This window comes from Arachis hypogaea, chromosome 19 (assembly GCF_003086295.3).
Source record: "Arachis hypogaea cultivar Tifrunner chromosome 19, arahy.Tifrunner.gnm2.J5K5, whole genome shotgun sequence".
In the NCBI taxonomy this organism is placed as follows: Eukaryota; Viridiplantae; Streptophyta; class Magnoliopsida; order Fabales; family Fabaceae; genus Arachis; species Arachis hypogaea.
In genome coordinates, this window is record NC_092054.1 from 49366448 (window position 1) to 49383547 (window position 17100).

Sequence of the window (17100 nt, forward strand, 5' to 3'; positions counted from 1 at the left end):
TTTTGCATGCTTCCTTTCCATTCTCCAAGCCATTCTTGCCCTGTAAATCCTGAAATCACTTAACGCACATATCACGGCATCGAATGGTAATAAGAGAGGATTAATATTTGGTAATTTAAAGACTCAGGAAACATGTTTTCAATCATAGCATAAGATTAGGAAGGAAAACGTAAACTCATGCAAATCATATGAATAAGTGGGTAAAGAATTAATAAAAACCACTCAAATGAGCACAAGATAAACCATAAATAAGTGGTTTATCAACCTCCCCACACTTAAACATTAGCATGTCCTCATGCTAAGCTCAATAGAAGCTATAAAGGAGTGAAGAGGAATGGTAAAATGTATGAAATGCAATCCTAGCTATATGAATGCAACTACATGCAAAATGTTTCTACCTACTTTGTTAAAAGTAAATAAGCTCTTCAAGGCAAACATAAATCAGATTTCACTAATTCAAATCATACAATAAAAAGCAACTAAACTTGTAAGAAGGTAGCTCATGGAAGCAGGGAACATAGAATTAAGTACTGGACCCTTACTGGTAGTGTATATCACTCTAACTCTCAAGTGTCTAGGGTTAATCACTCTACTCTTCTCTAGTCATGCTTTCTAAACTTTGTTCTTCATCTAACCAATCAACAAAAATTTAATGTACCAATACAAATATCATGAAGTCTTTTCAAGGTTATAATGGGGCTGAGGTAAAGGTAAGGATATATATATATATATATATGGCTAAGTGAGCTAACAAAGTGAATCCTTGATTAGTCTAAGATCTCACCTAACATATACATACTTTATATAATTTAAAAATGCTTTACCTAGCTACCCAAATTTTTCCCACTTTTGTATTACATGCTCATGTATCAAACTTATTTTTGAATTTTGTCCCATGTGTATTGATCCTTTTTATTTTGCATTTGGGGTAATATTATTTTTTTCTTTCTTTTCTTTCTCTTTTTTTGTATCCCCTTATTTAATTACTTAATATATTTTTTTTTCAATGCACATGGTAATTTAATTATTTTGATTTCACATGAGCATGCTTCCTAAATTTTCTGAAATAATTTATTCAATTTTAATTACCCTTTTTTTTTCATCCCATGTTCCCATAAAGTTCCCCACACTTAAATTATACACAATATCTATCTTAAGCTAACCAAGGATTCAACTTGGAATTTTTATTTTGTTTTTCTGCTTAAGGCTAGTAATGTGGTTATGAAATAGAAGGGGGTTAAAAAGTTCAAAGTGGCTAACAAGGGTGGTGTAAAAGGTAGGCTTATTTGGGATAAGTGAGTGAAAACAAGTAATGTCCTCAATCATATGCAAGCATGTAAATACATTAAATAATGGACATATAGAATGGAACAAAGCAAAGATTGCAATTATAGAGAAGAAAACACACAAGAATAAAAATTTATGGTTAAATAATGTAACCATATAAATAAGCTCAAAATCTCACAGGTTGTGTGTTCTTAGCTTTTTAAACTATGTTCCAAATACAAATTCAAACAAGTTTTAATAGAAAAGTTTTTAATTTAAATTAGTGAAATACTATAAAAATTTCTTGAAAAAGAAAATATTACTTCAACCAAGTAGTAACTAAATGCATAAAATCAAACAAGCATGCAAATGCAGCAATTAACAAATTAACATTGGTGTTGAAAAAAAAAAGAAGTAACTAACCCATGGAGATCGGTATCGACCTCCCCACACTTAAAGATTGCACCGTCCTCAGTGCATGCTAAGATGTACAAGTGGATGGGCTGCTCCAACTGGTGCCTTTCTCTATAGATTGTGCAGATTGACTTGCCTGTCTCCCCAATTAGAAGCTTTCCCTTTTCCTTCCTCGGTGGCCATCCTGAAAGAAGAGAAAAAGAAGGAAAGTAACCCAGAAATAAAGATAAGAACATAAATAAAATATGGGTGTTAATGCCAAATAATAAAGGTCTCAATTACATGGTAACTACAACATGCAAGTGAGAAAATAGTGGAAGCAAATGGCATACCAGTGGTGCAAAAGTTGCAACAAATGGAGGAGAAGTGTGGATAATGAAAGACAATATAAATTCATATCAATGCAAAAGGAATACCAGTATTATAAAAATTAGCATTGACATAAAATTGATAATACCCAATCAGAATAAAATAAGTCATGAAGCACCAGAATAATTCAAGAAAAGATGTAACAGTTGAATAAGAAAATTTTACACCAATAGAAAAATAATAAATTTAGAAAAGAAAATAAAAATATGCACAAGATTAAAATGGAATGAATGAAAGTATGCAAATAAATTAAATAAAATAAAATGAAAGTGAAAAAGAATGAGATGTTAAAAAGATGAAGAGAAAAAAATAAGAAAGGAGAGAGAAAGAAGAAAAGATAGAAAAAATTAGGATTAGAAAAGATAAGATAAGATAATTGGCGCTGATATGGATAAGTTGTGCGACGCTAGCAACGCGGACGCGTGAGTGACGCGGTCGCGTGGTGCGCGATAAGGTCAGGTGACGCGGACGCGTGGGTCATGCGATCGCGTGGTCTGATTTGTGCGATTGGCGCGCGTGCAGCCTCGCGTTTGCCCAACTCTCTGTATGAAACTCTTTTTGCCAAATTTTTGGGTGACGCGGTCGCGGGGTTGACGCGCACGCGTGAATGGCCTTTCTTTTAAAAATGACGCGGACGCGTGGGGCACGCGTTCGCGTGGTAGCGCTTGTGCTTCTAGCATGGTTCCAGCCTCATTCCAGCCCAACTTACTGCCTTACACCCTTTTACGCCGATTTCACAGAACCACGCGTTCGCGTGGGTGACGCAGACGCGTGGGAGGCATTTTTCCCACATGACGCGGATGTGTCAGTGACGCGGTCACGTGGATCAATTTGTGCCAAAGGCACGCCTCCAGCCACGCTTTCGCGTGACTTTCTGTTTACTTTCTTTTCTTCACAACGCACTGGTGACGCGGACGCGTCAGCGACGCTACCGCGTCGCGTGTGTGTTTGTTTTTTTAATAATGCAGTATGCAGAATGTAATGCTAATATGAATATTATGCAAAACTCCAGGTTCAATACAATAAAATAAAATAAAACTCGAAAACAAATAAAACTAAATGAAAAATGAAAAAGGAACGATTATACCATGGTGAGATGTCTCCCACCTAGCACTTTTAGTTAAAGTCCTTAAGTTGGACATTTGGAGAGTCCTTTGTTATGGTGGCTTGTGCTTGAACTCATCCAAGAATCTCCACCAATGTTTGTAATTCCAATGGCCTCCGGGATCCCAAACTAGGCGCAGAAAGCCTTCAAGTAAGTTAAAGCAAGTGACAAGGCCCCAAGAGTATTGATTGCCAGAATGAATTCCGGGGTCCCAAATCTTGCTTTTGCATCCGTCTTCTTGTTGATCATTATGATTCCATCCGGGTAGCAAGCAATCTGAATTCTCACTAAAGCGGCCAAACAACTTCCTAGACCCATTCAGTTGAGCTTTACACCAACCCTTGCATTTAAACTTTGAGCACACAACCATGTTGAACCTTGCTTGACAACTCCAACCACCAACCATCTTCCTCTTACTATTAATGCCACAAAGAGCTCTAAGTTGACCATCCATCTCCAGTAGCCCATATTCAAGTGGAATTAGAAAGCTAAGGGATATGAATTTTACCCACTTGAATATTGTGAAGGATGATGGCAACTTAGGGGGAGGGGTCTCCAACAACTTTGGCAAGGTGATTTCCCGCTCCAGTCCCTTGTGCTCTTCTTTGACAACTTCCATTTCTTCGCAAGGTTCTTCAATTTTAACCCCTTCCTCTTGGTAGCTTTCTTCCAATTTAGTATCTTCTTCATTGCTTACCAAGGGCATGGGAGGTTGTGCTTCTTCTTCTTTAATCTCCATGTCAAGTCCAATGGGAAAGGATTCAAATATGGATAAGAATTCTTCAATGATTGAATCCATCTCTTGATCATCCCCTTCAAAGTCTTCAACCATGATATGCCTTGGAGGTTGTACACCCTCCTCAACAACAAATTCAAACTCCTTAGAAGGGGGCTCTAGGACTTCAGGTTCCCATGGAGGTTCAACATCTCCTAAGTCTTCAACCAATTCTTCTTCTTCGACGATCACGGCTTCCTCCAATTGTTCCAATACAAAGTCATGCTGCTCACTGTTTATTGGAGTTTCTAGCTTCTCCTTCATGTTGCGTTTTTCAGTAGATTCTCCACATGAAGCCATGGGGATTCCTTGAGTGTCTGAACGTCGGGAAGGTAATCGATTGATCGCTTGATTCAATTGGTGAAGGGTTTCATGAAATTTATTCACTGTTTCCTTGAGACGCTCCTATGATTCTTGGGTCGATGGATATGGACATGGTGTATATGAAGGTGGTGGTTCATGAGAGTAATTCTGTTGGAATGGGGGTGGTTCTATGTATGGTTCATTTGGCTCATAAAGTGGTTGGTATGGTGGATACGGGTTAGGGTCATATGGAGGTGAATTGTAGAAAGGGGCTTGTGAGTATGGTGGTCCAAAGCTATTTTGAGGAGGTGGTTCATTGGCATATGATAGAGCTTGCTGGTAACTACAAGGGGGTCCACCATATCTATTGTCTTGGCATGCATTGTAGGATGGTCGTTGTCCATGGTATCTTGGAAGGTGATGTTGCCGAAAGGGTTGATCAGATTCTCGTGGCTCCTTCCATCTCTGATTGTTTTGACCTTGATGCATGTTCCTGCTATAATTTCCATTCCTTGCAACAGCATTGGGACCAAACTCAAAGCGATGGGGGTGAGAACTCATAATAGCAAATAAAAATTAAAAATGAAAATAAAAACAAATTTGAATTAAAAGGTTATTGAAAATTAAATTTTGAATTTTAAATTTTGAAATTTGAAATTTAAAAATTTTTAAATTTGAATTTTTAAATTTTGAAATTTGAATTTTGAAAAAGTCAACAATATAAGATAAAAATTTGAAAAATATTTAAATTTTGAAATTTAAAACTAAGATAAGATAAGATAAAAAAAATTTTGAAATAAAAATCTGAATTTTTAAAAAGGAAAATTCGAAAATCCAATTAAAATAAAGAGAAGAGATATTTTTGAATTTAATGAGGAAAGAGAAAAATTTAAAATTTTTAGATCAAAACGAAGAAAACAACTAAGAACAACTTGAAGGTCAAGATGAACACGAAGAACAATTTTTTTGAAAAATTTTTAATAACTAATTAAAAACCAATAACCTCTTAATTTATGAAAAAGCAAAAATAAAAACAAATAAACAAGAAAAAAATATTTACATTAACCAATAATAAGGCACACGTTTGCAATTCCCCGGCAACGGCGCCATTTTGACGAAAAGACTTTTGCGTGGTATAGAAATTCACAGATAAATCTTCGTTGCAAGTATATTTTCTAAACCAACAAAAGTCCTTTCGTACAAACGTTTTAGTTGTTACAAGTAACAAACCCCTTTAAAATTGATAACCGAAGTATTTAACCTCGGGTCGTCTTCTCAAGGAATTGCAGGGAGGTATTCTTATTATTGGTTATGAGTCTTGTAAATTGGGGGTTTTGAAAGTAAGGAACAGGTAATTTAAATGACAAGTAAAATAAATTAACAATAATAAAATCTCTTGGCAAGGTATAAGAACTGGAAGTCCTATCCTAGTTATCCTTATCAATTGTGATGAGAATTGGATTTTTCTCCCACTTTGTTAACCTCTAACTATGAAGGTAAATCAAGTGGACTAATTAGCTTGATCCTCAAGTCCTAGTCAATCCCTGTGGGAAGACTACCTTTAGAGCGATCTAGATCAATTAGCAATCTGCCAAATTCAACCACTACTTTATTTGATAACTTAAGCGTCACCAATTACTTAACCAGAGCCAAAAGAGAAGAGAATCTACTCGAATGAAAATAATTTGGATAAATTGAAAGCATTCATAGCATAAATAAAACAATCTTATAACTGAAATACCTCAAATTATATTAAATAAAATATTCAAATCTAACATGGAAAAGTTCATAAATTAAATTGAAAAGATAAATAAAAGGAACATTGAACCTGTGATGAAGAAGAAATTGTAAGTTGAAATAATAAGAAATCCTAATTCCTTTAAGAGGAATCCTAATCCTAAATCCTAAGAGAGAGGAGAGAGCCTCTCTCTCTAAAACTACATCTAAATTATGAAAAATGAATTATGAGTATATATTCATGAATGAATGGATTCCTCCACTTTATAGCCTCTAATCTGTGTTTTTTGGGCCGCAAATTGGGTCGAAAACAGCCCAGAAATGGCTGGAGAAGAAATCTGCCACGTTGATTTTTCGTCACTGCGACGCGTCTGTGTAGAGCACGCATTCGCGTCACCTAGAGTTGGAGCAACTATGGCATATTATATATCAAATCGAAGCCACGGACGTTAGCTTTCCAACGCAACTGAAACCGCGTCGTTTGAACCTATGTAGCTCAAGTTATAGCCATTTGAGTGCGAAGAGGTCAGGCTGGACAGCTTAGCAATTTCTCCAACTTCTTGTATTCCTTCCACTTTTGCATGCTTCCTTTCCATCCTCCAAGCCATTCTTGCCCTGTAAATCCTGAAATCACTTAACGCACAGATCACGGCATCGAATGGTAATAAGAGAGGATTAATATTTGGTAATTTAAAGGCTCAGGAAACATGTTTTCAATCATAGCATAAGATTAGGAAGGAAAACGTAAACTCATGCAAATCATATGAATAAGTAGGTAAAGAATTGATAAAAATCACTCAAATGAGCACAAGGTAAACCATAAAATAGTGGTTTATCAATCGACCCTTACTCACGTAAGGTTTTACTTGGACGACCCAGTGCACTTGCTGGTTAGTGGTACGAGTTGTGAAAAGTGTGATTTACAATTCGTGCACTATTAACAGATAATGATCTCAAATACGTCAATTGACCAGGCTTTAGCTTGGGATAAGCTGAGTACAGGTATGAAGTAATCAAAATATCTAGCACAACATCTCCAGGAAACTCCAGTCGCTGCAAAAAAGAAATGTCAGGTTACAACAGATAAATAATCAGTGTCTTATCGGAGTTCTCAGATTTATAGAGTACGAAAGTAGTTCCTATCATAACTGAGACATTGGGGTCAATAGTAAATGAGCCTTGCCTAGTAGCAACCTCCTCCGTGCTTGTTGTTAGAAGGATGCACAAATGGCTGAAGAAGCAGATCCTTATGGATGAAGTGATATCCCAACTTATCTTCGAGGGAAAGAATGTTTATACATCAGCAGAGAGAGGACTATAGCCAACACTTCCTCGGCAAACATTAATCAATTGTGAGGCTTCAAAACCAACTTGTATGCCAAGCCACGTAAGAAATACAATTGCAGCTTTAAAGCCACTGTCAACTATAAATGCTCTGACCAAAGCTTCAATTGCATCAGCAATTATTTTTCTATATAGCCAGTGGTAATTTTTATTGCACTTGATTTCATTTGAGCTTCCTTGCTCCTTAACAGAATTTAAACATGAGTAAAAGTGGAAGAAAATTAAGAGTTTATTTACTTATAAAGTGGAAGAAAATTTGGGCATCATATCAAAGTGGAACTGAATTTATTTAATTAAGAGTTTGTATTTACTTATAACTCCAAAACACATATCAAAAATGGTAGATGCCTCTTATTCTACCTCTAGATTACCGTTTCTATTGCATTCAAATTGCTATAATTGAAGAAAATTATGAGTAAATGCAGTTGAACATTGAAGTAATGCCATGATAGTGACTTCAGCAAAATTTTACAGAGTGATATGAAAATTGTATAGTAAAAAAAAGTTTGAAATGAAAATTTCTCAAATCCAAGGGACACACTGCCATATAAATGAAAAGGAAAATGTTCATTAAATACCAAGAATTTCACTCTTTCAAAATGGAGAAAAGGAGAAGACCTACCTGAAGCACGAACAGAGCGAACATAGATGTCAGCGACGAGGAAAGGTTCCGGCTAACGGATGAAGACAGAACGAACAGAGATGTCAGGCACCGAGGGAAGCACAAAGAAGTTCTTGACAGTGACGGTTACAGTGACAGTGACGGAGGCACGGTGAACAAAAAGAGAGCGCTCTCGAACAGAGGAGAGGACTTCAAGCTCCTGCGACGGCACCGACCTTCCACACGCGATGCCTGCACATGCGACGGATCTGCGGGGTTGAGATGGCTGTGGTGGTTGGCGTGGCTGCTGGCTGCAGGCGGTGGGGCTGGGTCAATGGGTGGGTACAAGTTGAGTAGTTTTTTCTTTCAATTTCAGAGAGGAATGTGGCAAAGGGGCATTGAGCTTCTAAGAAATATAACTTTACTTTTTAATGTTTACAGAAATTATATTTTTACTCCTCTTATAAAAATATTTAATTACAAAGTTGTCCTACTTTAGTTAAGATATTAACTCTTGTTGAGTTAAATTAACTCAAACTAAAACTAAACATCCAATTAAAATGTGCCACGTCACGGAGGGTAATTTACATATTGATTTAGAAGGGGTTGGGTAGAATATTCTAAAAATATTTTCTATTTTTTAACAAAAAATAATTAATAAACAATAAATTAAATTTTTTGTTAAATATAAAAATTCAATTATAAAATTCAACAAAATAATTAAATTTAATATAAAAATTTAATTAAAGAATAATTAAATCTATAAAAATTAATAGAATAATTAAAATTAAATTGAATTATCATGTATGTTTCTAGCTTATATAGATTCATTAGCTGTATGTTGAAGCAAATTAAAATGTAGTAATAATACGAATTCTTAAATTAAAATAGGTATAAACTTCTTTAGAATTACAATTAACACCAACAAATTAAAGTATTTTGTTGTTATTTCTTTCTTCACATACATTTGCCTTCAAGTTACACACGCCTAATAACCCATAGTGCTAATAATCTTCATTCCACAACTCTAACATGCCATGTGTAGCTAACACCGCATGCCATGTAGTTATAATGGTTATATAATTTTCACAATATTAAAGGTATATATTGATAAAATTAAAATGATATTTTATAATATTTAAAAATAAAAATATTATAGAAAATTTACTGTAATAATTATAATCATAATTACTAGAGACTTTATCACGAACCAAATATTAATTAATTTAAGAGAAGTGTTAGAGAATTAATAAAATTTATTATTTTTAGTCAATAATTAATTATTAATATTTAAAAATATAAATTAAAAATATATTATTAAATTATTAAACTAAAAAATTAAAATAATAGTTAAAAATAATAATAAAAAATAATAAATTTTATTGATTTTCTAACATTTTTCTTAATTTAATTCAATTTCACATAATAAGAATAATAATAATAGTGAATTGAATCCTGAGATTTGTTATTATAAACTTGGAGGCATGTCCGCATAGCCAATACCTCTTCTTGTGGTAGGAAAGATGGTAAACAAGAAGCTTGACAAGACCCCAGTGGCTAAGGGCAAGTTCATGATCAACGTACTCTCATTAGCACCCTCCTTCGGAATCAAACAATTCTGCACATTAGAATCGCTAATAGCAAACGCCAAGAACACAAACAATGACAAAAAAGCATGAATAAAATCAATCACACGGATCCTAAACTTGCACAAATCGAAACCACCAACAGTAGTTTCCTCCTCATCATCCTCGTCACTACCATTATTAGTATTGTTGTTGTTGTTGTTGTTGTAGTTGAAGATATAGAGGCCATTGAATGTGGCAATACCATGGTAGAGTTTACCATCGCTAGTCATGAAGCTATCGGTGAAAGAGGACAAGAAGCAAAAAATGGCGCAAACAAGAACGACGAGACAAGTGAGGAAGGTGTTGGAGGGTTGGCAAGAGCCATTGTTGGAGAATGGAGGGATGAGAGCATTGAATGCAAGGACAGTGCTTGTTGGAAGAAGGTTTGCCAAATTTGATGCACTTGTTAGGGTTTTGTGGACCGGGTGGTAATAATAATCATTCTCATTATTATATGATGAAGAAGAACCACTATGATATTGTGCTTCATCAACCCTTGACATTATTATTATTATTATTATGAAGAATTAAACTATATGGAGAATATGTGTATTTTCTTTGGTCCTTTTTCCTTTTGGTTTGGAGAAAACTGTGTTTTTAATGTGGGGTGTGAATTTTTCTTGTTTTTATGTGGAAATTTTCTAGGGTATTATAAGGTGGTTTAAATAGTGAAGGTAGCTGCTTGGACATGTTAATCATGTGAATATAATAATATATATTGGCGTATTGGGCTCTTATTGGACGCCCAGCTTAACATATACTTTCAGTGCCGTAAGTAACGTAACGACATTTAATTTGTTTCATGTTTTTCTCAGGCTGAGTATGCAACGGCTCTAAGGCTGCGTTTGTTTTTAGCGATAGAACAGAACATGACACTGAAATGAAAACAATAGGACGGAGACACTAAAAATTATCTTTTGTGTATTGTGTTTGGATATGATGGACAAGACACTAATGTAATGTCTAATATTATGTTTGGATACACATGGACAAGACTAAAATATTATATGAAATGACTAAAATAATCCTGTAATTCCAAATTTTCTACATCAATACAAATTAATTTAATAAAAAATGAGAGTATGTAGGAGTACAGACGGAACTTGAAAAAAATATTTGAAGAGGCAAAAAATTTTAATAAAAAAATATATTAGTATTTATATTAAAATAAAATTTATAAATATAATTATTTTATTTTAAAATTTATTATTAATATGTATGAATACATATGGTTAAGATTAACAAAAAAAATAAATTTGAGTTTGATTAATAAAAAATTTTGTTTAAGTTAATAAGCCAAATTAATTTTAAATAAAAAATTAATTTTAAAAAAATTCATTTTTACATGAAAAAACAATTAGTTTTTGCATATAAAAATCTACTTTTATTTAAAAAAAACTAATTTTTTTTATCTAAAAACTGATTTTTCTTTATAAAAAACTGATTTTTCTTTAAATTATATAAAATCAATTACAATTTATAAATTATTTTTTAGCATTTTAAAAGATTAATTTTACTTGCTAATATTTATCTTTCAAAAGTTTCAAGATTAATTATTTTTGTTATTATTTTTATTACAAATCAAATAATATAATATAAGGTTAAAATGGTATCGAAGTAAAACGATAAAAAAAAATTATCTACCCCCAATAAAAAAATTCTACAGAAAGGAGAGAGTACTTGAAAAAGAAAGAGATAGAGGAAGAACAGGAAGAAAAAAGTATCTCTGAATAACGCAATAGGAAAAATAAGAAGGGGTAATAGTGGAAAAAAAGAAAAACAAAATTTATAAAATTGTCTGTGTCCACTCTTCCAAATCCCGTGTCCATCATTGTCCTTCGTGAAAGAGTGGACACAAAAAGTATAAAAAACTGTCTCGGAGACAATATGTTCATTGTCCATGTCTCTGCTTCCAAAAACTTTTTAAACAAGTGTTGTCCATGTCTCCGTGTCCTGCCCGCGAAAACAAACGCTACCTAAGAAAACTTATATATATATATATAATATCAAAAGATTTTTGTTCATATCCTATCCTAATATAAAGTTAGGTTGAATAAGAAAAATGGTTCATCCAAAAAGGGTGAACACTTCTACTTGCCTGACCTATTAAGAGGTTGGCACTACAAAGTTTTTGTTTATTTGTGACGTTTTTTTTATTTATAGAGGTTTCAAACCCCCACAAAAAGGATTGTAGGAGTTTCAAAAACTTCCAAAATTTGAGGTGCCACGAGCTCCTTTGTGGCGATTTTTCACAACCCCCACAATGTCATTTAGTGGCGGTTTTCTATCCCTTTTGTAGGGGTTCTGTGGTAGCATTTTGTGGCAGTTCTTGATTAATGTTTGTGGCGGTTCAAAACTCCCACAAAAAAAATTTTTCATTTTAAAAAGAACAGCGGGGTTTCAAACCTCCACAAACCTGTCAATATTATTCTTAAAATATTAATCTGGATGTTAGAATTACATTATTATACTAATCATTTATTATTTAAAAAAAATACTTAAGCAAGACATTAAAAATGTGAAAGAAAATTAAAATATTACATATTTAAACAAAAGAAATACTTTAAAACAAAATCAATATAGTACATTACCATCATTTTTCAATCACATTAATTACAACAATAAAATATTAAAAATAACATGTATTAAACATATAATAATTAGAGAACACTATATACATAAATATATATCTCAAGTGAACTAGTGTCCAAACTAGCACTAATTATTTCTTCTATTCTTTTTTGAATCTACTGATTATATATTTTCTATTTCAACTACTGAAAAACAATAAAAAAACAAATATAAAAGACTAAGAATAATTAACATTAAAATTGAAAAGAGTACAAATACAAACTTCAGAAATGCATGTTGTTTGAATTCATTTTCAAGGGCTTTAGATAACAAATCAGTTGCATTTACATGTGACTAGCAGCTTTAGCAACTTTTTGCATGTAAATATTTCATTTCTTGCTTTCTTCATAGTGTTCTTGAATCCAACCCTGCATTTGCCACAACTCTTCTTGATTCTTATTTGATTCCCTTCCTATTGAACATTTCAAGCATTAATTATTAGTAAGAATCTTCAAGCATTATGCAGAATACAATCTTCAATTATTGAATCAGATCTAGATATTTGCTTTTGCATCATACTATTAGTTTTTCAATGAAACCAAAATTTCTAGTCGACACACTCAAAAATCAAAATCATGTGAATGGCATAGCTATTTTAAAATTGATGATTTTGAGTCAAATTTGTTTGCTGGTACCTCAATGAAATTGAGAGTAGAATGAGCATCATCTATGTCCTTCAAAAAGTAATTAGCCAAGTGAAATTGATGAGATGAGGCTAAAACTCTTCTTTATGCTGGTCTGAAACATAAAAAACATTCAACATTAAGCTGTACATGAATTGAAGGAACTATTATAGTACTCAATTAAAGAAGAAGAAAAAAATGCTAACTATGATACTAATTGAAAAGTACCTTTAACATCAAAGAATGCTTGTTGATTGTGCTTGTGCTTCCACCAAAGAACAAGGCAAAAATCGAGAACTATGAGGCAGAGACATTCATTATTAATGTCAGCATGAAAACAATGACACAATTTCTCAATTAATTCGAAAAAAGATGAAACTCTTGAGAGATCTTATTCTTACCTTCAATGCCATTTAAGTTCATGCACATTGACTCATGCCAAGGCAGTTTGATTCTTTTCCAGTTGCACAAACAAGGGATTTCCAACAATGCTGAAAAAGCATTAACAGGAAAAATAAGAATATTCTCTTGTGTTAGTACTAATTTTTTGGTTTTTTGAAGCCTATTAGAAACAAATGCACCATATAATCAAGAAAAAGAGATTTATTACTTGAAGGATTTAACTAAAATTCTTGGTATAAAGCCACTGATATTATTGTAGGACAAGTCATTGAAATTGATAATCACAAAAACATGATAGCCATAATTAGAATAAGAGAAAGTTTCAAAAACAGAATTATTAATACATAAAAAGAAACAAAGAAAAAAGTTCAATGAATATTATAGAAAAGTAAGCTGTGTCATATTAGCCAATGATTCTGTCAATTCACTATGAAGACTGTTATTATTGAGCCTCTTGAAAATAGTTTTAAGCAAATTAAACTCTGAGTAGTTAAACATCAAAATCAAAGACTATTAAGCTTCCAAAAATCTTAGCTCATATTTAAATTTTATAAATTAACTATTAAGAAAACTTTTACAAAATCAAAGACTATAAGCTACCCCACCCCATATGACTCACTCTCTATTTCTATAAAATTATCCAATTTTTCCACTCCTTAATTACATTATTAATTACATCTTATAATGAACACATTTTATATCAAAGATTTCTAACACGGTTACCATGTTTGAGTGGTCAATTAAATTATAATTGTAGATTGAGCACAAATTATTCTGTACTTTTATACTTTAAACTATGAGGTGTACAATACTATAAACTTAATGAAGATTGAATCCTATTAGTAACCAAAAAATGAAAAACTTCTCTGAAAGAAGAACAAAATAGTTATAAAAAAGGGGACCAAAAAAAATGCAAACAAGCATCAAAGAGGCCTAGTAGTGAAATCTGTTTGTCGGCACAAAATTGTAAAACTACAGTAAAATTCAAGGCCTCTTTGATAAACTCCGTTTTTAGAGTTTATCTTGTGTTGGATTTAGAGAATTTTTCTAACCTTTTCTCACATTTAGCCAATGATTTAGCATGATTTTGCGATCTCTCCCTTATTTGTGCTTAAGTGTAAAAAACATTCTTTTTGGCCTTTGATTAGATAACTTTACTTTCTACTTAGTTTCATAAGATGCCTTGATGTGTTTGGTAGTAATCTCAGGTCGAAAAGAGCTAGGAATGGATCAAGGGAGCAAGGAAGGAAGCATGCAAGTGGAGAAGATCATGAAAAGCCAAAGAGTCGAATTCGGCCATGGACGCGCGCGCACACCAGGCGCTTACGCGCACCTTGCGAAATCGCCCATGGACGCATACGCGTGCTGTGCACGTACGCGTCGATGTTGATTTATGATTTTTAATGAAATCGTGGCTAGCGAATTCTCAAGGCCTATAGGGTTCAATCCAAGTCAACTTTGGCGCCAAAAACACTCAAAAGGACCAAGGGTTGAAGGGAGAAGGGGGATCATCTATCACAACACACATTAGGCTAGTTTAGTTTTAGTTTTTAGAGAGAGAAGCTCTCACTTCTCTCTAGGATTAGAATTAGGATTAGGTTTAGTTCAATAATTTAGATCTAGGTTTCAATTCATGCTTTTCTCTTCTTCTACCTTTCAATTTTATGTTGTTACATTCATCATTCTTCTATTGTTGTTATTTCTTTCTTCTATTTTGTTTGTAGATCTACTCTTGTTCATTCTATTTTCTTTTAATACAATTTGAGGTAATTCATGTAGATCTTGTTTTCTTTGATTGTTGTTATTAATTCCTTGCAATAAGTAGTTGTTAGATTTCATTGTTGTTATCAAATTACTTTGCTTTCCTTTATTACCTTCCAAGTGTTTGATGAAATGCTTGGTTGGATTTTAGTGTAGATTTTGTTCCTCTTGGCTATGGTAGAGTAATTAGTGACGCTTGAGTTGTCTAATTCCCTTGTTGATTGATAATTTGAAGTTGCTAATTGATTTGGATACCACTAAAGCCAGTCTTTCCCTTGGGAGTTGGCTAGGACTTGTGGAATCAAGTTGATTCATCCACTTGACTTTTCTTCATAGTTAGAGGTTAACTAAGTGGTAGCAATGGACAATTGTGGTCACAATTGAGGAGGATAACTAGGATAGGACTTCTAATTCTCACAACCTTGCCAAGAGTTTTCATAGTTGTTAGTTTATTTTAATTTCATTTTACATTACTTGTCTCCTATCTCAAAAACCCCCAAAGATACTTCATAACCAATAACAAGGACACTTTATTGCAATTTCTAGGGAGAACAACCTGAGGTTAAATACTTTGGTTTATAGATTTAGGGGTTTGTACTTGTGACAAACAAATTTTTGTATGAAAGGACTATTGTTGGTTTAGAAACTATATTGCAACGAGCTTTCATTTGTGAAACTCTAAACCGTCAAAAGTCTTCTCATCAAAATGGCGCCGCTGCCGGGGAATTGTAATGGTGTTGTGTTATTGGTTATTGTATATATGTGAATATTGTGAATAGCTTGATTTTTGGATTGCTTGTTAGTTTTTGTTGAGTTTAGAACTTTGTTTCATTATTTTTCTATTAGCCTTTGAATTTTATTCTCTCTTTTCACTATGAATTCTTATTTTGGCTATGAGTTTGGTTCTAATTGTGTTGTAGGAAATGTGAACTTCAATGATGACACTGACGTGGCGAAAATTGGCGAGTTAAGAAATTAATATAAGAGATATGTTGCAAGTACAGTTCTTAACCAACCAGAAATCTGCTTATCAATTTAGAAGGTTGTCACAAAAATTAAATTAAAATACTTGGAGTATGAGTCCCAGGTCGTCTCCCAACGAGTTGCAGAAAGGTGTGCTATTTTATTAATCAGATGTTTTCAAAAAATGGTTTGAGTTGAATAACAGGAAATTAAATTAGAGAATTTGTGTAATTTTAAATAAAAGCCTTGGCTGGGAGTAGATTAGTTGGAAGCCCTATTCTTGTTGGAGTACTCTCAAGATTAATTGATAATTGAGGGTTGTTCTGTTTAGTTATCCCTTACTAGGTGAGGGAAAATCAAACAAGTTGGAAAGCTATTTCTATTCACAAGTTCCAATCCGCTCAATTGAAAAGGATTGGTGTCAGTGACTAGAGGGCAAACCAACAATAAACCCAATTACAATTTTTCTTTTAAGCATTCCAACTCAAGGTCTTCCTTTCAATCAACTCCCATCCAAGTTATGGAACTACTCGCTCATTGTAAATGTAGAATTCATAACATAGGAAAGGGAAATATAGAAAGACATGATAAACAATAATCAAAGGGATTAATTAAAAAATAAAAATAGTTCTTGTATTAATAAACTCTAAAAATAATTCAATAATAATTCTAAATAAACAAATGACATGGAAGAGTAAGAGACAGGTAAAGAAAACAAACTAGAATGACGAAGTCTTGCTGAGGTAATAACTCTTCTCAATATCCCAATGCGAAAAGTAATAAAAATAAAATCCTAAGAACTATGAATGTGTACAGAGAAACCTAGAGGAGGAGTAAAACTAGATCTAAAACTGAGAATTGTCTGTAATGAATTGTTCTCCTGGTTTCTGCATGTTCCTTGGCTCTAGTCTGCTTTTCTGGGCCGAAAACTGGGTCAAAGTAGGGCCCAAAATCGCCTCCAGCGAATTCTGTAGATTCTGCAGATCGCGCATGTCACGCAATCGCGTCATTTATGCGGACGCGTCATTCGGCGTTTGACATTGCCACGCGTGCGCGTCGTCCACGCCTCTGCGTCACTTGTGCAGTTCCAATCTGCGCGGTCGCGTGAGCCATGCGTCCGCGTCACTGCGATTTCCTCTATGTCGCGCGGTCACGTGAGCCATGCGTCCGCGTCACTT